The following is a 4,463-nucleotide window of genomic DNA, read 5'->3' as shown; positions in this document are numbered from 1 at the left end:
GTAGCTGGCTCAGAAAGACCTGAAGTCCTACACTGACACCTTGGCCAAGGTGTGAACAGTCTGCTCCTATTCACAGGACTTTCTGCCCAGCCTTTCCTACTATACCAGATGTTTCAGGGTAGCCAGCATATTTCTGGTGCTTGCTTATAGATTAGGTGTGACTGTGGAAATCCATGTACTGCCTGGGGCACTGCCCAGGAGACTTGATTCTTCTGCTAAATTATTTTCTTGTGCCTGTAAAACCACTCCTGCCTCTGGCAGTGATGTTTCCTGGGACTCCCTTGGCATAAGCAAAATAACCCCAAACTGATTTCTGAGCTGCTAGTCTGGGGCCACGAGGCAAGGTTACATTCAGACAATCACGTTTTCAGAGGAACTGTTTTTTGTGGAAGAAAAAAGTCACGTATGCTAGGCTGGGGATACCAGGAAGGACATCTGGGAATCAGCCTGTCCTTGCTTTCCTGGCTATGCTGACTGTTTTTTGTCTCCACTGGGCAAATCCACATGGGAACTGTGTGGTTTAGGATTGAGAGCACATGCAGAAAAGCATCCACTGTCTTTGCTTTGCCCCATGGCTGCTCTGTATTTTCCTGCTTGGGAGAATGTCCAGGGAAGGGAGAGAGGAGCTGAAGGAGCATCAACAGAGGTAGCTGCTGGTTAAAAGGCAAAACAAATGGATTAGAAGTGTGAAGAAGGAGAAGGCCACACTGCCAATCTTGAGTTGCTCTGAGCTGAGGTGGGGGCAAGAAGGGGCAGCTCAGTGGGATGGTGTTGGGGGTAGAACACCCATGAAGAATGCTTTCTAGCAAGCACAAATCGACCTTTCACTGGAGGGTTGATGATTGAGAAGTGTCTCCTCTCTAGGCAGGAGTATGCACAATAAGAGGCTTCAAGGAGTCTCAGCCTGTTTGCAACCCTCTGGAGATGAGGCTGTGCATGTGATGAACAGCTTGTTGGCACGAGTGGACAGGGTTTCCTTTTGGGGACTTCACTGGGTGAGCTCTTTGCAATCAGAGCCTGATCTGCTGTGGAGCACCCAGGTCCTTCCCAGTTTGCCACGTGGTGGGCAGCCCCTTGGGTACCTGTGACTTTGTAAAGAAACACTTGAATAGGTTGTAACAGCCTCAGCAAACGTTCATTAAACCTCTAGGAAGAGTTTAGAAATCTTCTGGAGATGCAACAGAAATCCTATAGAAAGACTACAAAAATTTCCAGTGAATGGCCAGGAAATGTTCTGAAATATTTTGGAAAGGTGCTGGAAAACCCAGTGCTAGAAAACAGAGAAGGTTCTAGAGAGCCTCCTGGGCTGGATCCTGCCCCCAGGCTAAGGCATCTGAGCAGTTTCCCTGAGGACAGATGGGGCCAGTCACTGCAGGCTTAGTGCTGTGCTTGGGGGATGGAGGCCACCACTGGCTTTTTGATCTTCAGTTTGAAGAAGGCAACGTGGGAGCCTGGGAACCTTTGGCACTACTTTAAAGTAGCCACCGTGACTCATTAACACTGATTTTTGAGGAAGTGCTGCTCTCCTGGGCCTGTCTGGGGATGCTGTGGAGCGACCCACCCCTGGGGTGTTTGCCAAGGGCTAATTGGACCTAAAGCTTCTGGGTCTGCTTCAGGGAGAGGCTGAGGTGGCAGGAAGCATGCTTCTGTCCCTCCTGACTAATGGGCCTCATCCCCCTTAACCTTGGTGAGAAATAAATCACTTCAAAAGCATCCCCCTTCTGACAGTGCCTGAGTCCCTCCAGGAGGCCCTGGACATGCCATCAGTCTCTCCTTTCCACATGTTAGCTCAGGTAGAAGCCCCCTGCTTGGCACGACACTGGGGACAGAAGTGAGGATGGAGACATTGGAGGCAATGCTGCCAGGGCATGGGGTCTTCAAGGAAGGGGCCAACAGGGGCGGGTACTCAGCAGATCTCATCTTCCCACCTTTCCCTATCACAGTGGTGCCGCCCTCCCTATCTCCCCTTCCTTCCAGGGCCAGGCAAAGCTCTTCCTCCTCACCACTCCATGTGAAGGTTGGACGTCGCTGATAAGGATGGCAACACTGGCCATTTGTCTCCCTGCATCCTGGAGGCTGGAGCGTCTCCCGCCCTCACCCGTGCCAGACCCCAACCCGCCCTGGGCTCTGTGCCTGCCTGCTGCTCTCAGCGTGGGTGACAGATTGGATTTGCAGCCCAGCTCTGGGTGCACCTTAGCCCTGCAGCAGGGGCAGATGGGGAGCACAGACATTACAGGACCATACAAGGCTTGTGGTGTTTGCTTGCAACCTCTGATGGGACTAGTCTGAAGGCCTCCACCCAAGGGTGCTGATCTTTCCCAAGGATTTCCCGATGTTTTCACAGGGGAGCAACCCTCATTGATCCCTGAAGATAACTGGTTTGAGCAGACTCAGTTCAATATGCTTCTTCAGTACTGGTGGGACTGGGCTGACTTGTGCTCTCTGCCTTGAGAGGAGAAGCTGCCCCAGCCTCTGCTGCAGGGCCTCATGTCAGGACTGGCTTGGCCTCTGAAATCCCACACGGTGTGGAAAGATGATGCAGCTGGCAGCAGCCTAAACCTGGAGTTTTGTTTTGAGGTCTGTATTTCAGTTCTTGGCACTGGCTACACAAATAAAGCTTTTTTTTTTTCTCAGAATAAATACGGTTCAGGTACTTAAGTGAGCCACTGGGGTCTCCTCCAGCACCTGAGGGAAGGGGCATTACCCCATGTACTGCAAAGAGGTTACTTGAAGCAAATTGTATTTCTGCCCAACACCTTTGGAGACCAGCTAATGAGAGGTCCTGTAACCATGAACCCCAGACATCCCAATCCTGTGAGCTTGGTCTGATGGACCCTGTGTGGATCTGTGTGTTTAAGCAACACTCATCTGTTTTCTAGTGTGTTCATACAGCACATGCAGAAAACAGTGAAGGGTCCAGGTGAAGCAGGTCCTGGTAAGCAGGGCAGGGTGCAGGGGGCTCATCAGACTTGCTGCTGCAGCTTGGGTGCAGGGCTGGCTCTGGGGTTGGCCAAGGGGAAGGGCAGTCATTTGGTGGTAACAATGTCCCTGGCCAAAGGTATAAATAGCTGCTCTGATGACCCAGGGAAGAATTGCTGTACAAGCGAGGTTAATTGCCAGCAGAAATGATGGGGACATTGTTCCTCCAAAGATAACCTGCAAAGGATGAAACATGGAGCAATTTTTTCCCCTTCAGACTGAAGGAAAAAGGCCTGAAATATTGGTGTGGTGTCTTTGTTCTCAGCTTCAGGCTGGCTCTCCCATTTAATTGTTTTTCTCTGTTCCTTGTCAATGAGAACCAAGATGGATTAACTTTTTGTTTCCCCACCATGTCCTTCCAGAGAAGAAGTGGAGATAGCTCCTGTGGGAGCTATTATCTGTTCACACAGAGATCTTTATTTTTAGCTTAAGCAAGAAATCTGGGGTTCAGGGGTGAATAAGAAGCAGCTGAAAATAATTTACTGGAAACATCTGTATTGGACAGCAGAGCTCATGGACTCATTCATAGACGAGACCTGCTACTTGCTCCTCTTGTGAGCCTGGAGGTTTTGCAGTTTGTGCCAGAGTGATCAGGCAGGTGGCCATTGGTCTGTGTTGGTGGCATGGGGCAGACAGCCATGGGTCTGTGTTGGTGGCATGGGACAGACAGCCACTGGTCTGTGTTGGTGGTACCCCTGCAATGAAGGCAGTGAGGCCCCCTGGGCCTCTCAGTGGAACTGGGAATGTTTCTCCTGAGGCTCCCTGTCCTGTCCTTTCTGTGCACTCAGTTTCCCAGACTATTTTGTCAATTTTTTATTTATTTTTTTAATGGAGCATCTCTAGCTCTTTCCTCCTTCCAGTCCCCTGCCATTTTTGGCTGGAAAGCTTTGCTGTTACTGCAAGCCAAGCCTTCCCATGCATTGATGATCACCTTGGTTGGGGGCTTAATGACCCACATCTTAGATGGGCAGAAGCCAGGAAGCCCAACTGGGGTTCCCTTCAGGCCCAGGGCACTGAGCTGCTCTCACCCCCCACAGAGGTACCCCCAGCCCCACAAAAGCAGCAGGTCTCTCCTGGTTCTCAGCTCTGTCCCACCCTGCTGGGGTCTCTGAAGGGTGATCTCTGCTGTGGCTGGAAAGGCTCCAGGGGCTGATCTGTGAGGCTGGAGGAGCCGAGGCAGTGCTTGAGGCCTCCCCTGGCCTGGGCTGGGGCTCAGCCAGCCCGCACCCGGGCGGTGGCAGCAGCAAGAAGGTTTTGTGGAGCAGCATCTCCTCTCCAGGCGGGCGCAGGGGTTTGTCAGTGCTGCTTCTGTCCTTCCTAAGGGATTTAATGCCTTATTTTCCCAAAGAGCAACAGTCTGCCTCAGCATTTTATTCACAAATGCCACTGCACGGCTGGCTGGCCATGGGGCAGCGGTGGAACAACTGCTGCAGGTTATGGATGGAGCGCGAGTCACGGTGCTGCTGTCACAGCCCTGATCACCG

This window comes from Chaetura pelagica, unplaced genomic scaffold (genome assembly GCF_000747805.2).
Source record: "Chaetura pelagica isolate M959 unplaced genomic scaffold, ChaPel_1.0 scaffold20, whole genome shotgun sequence".
Taxonomy (NCBI): Eukaryota; Metazoa; Chordata; class Aves; order Apodiformes; family Apodidae; genus Chaetura; species Chaetura pelagica.
Note: the sequence above shows the minus strand (reverse complement) of the source record.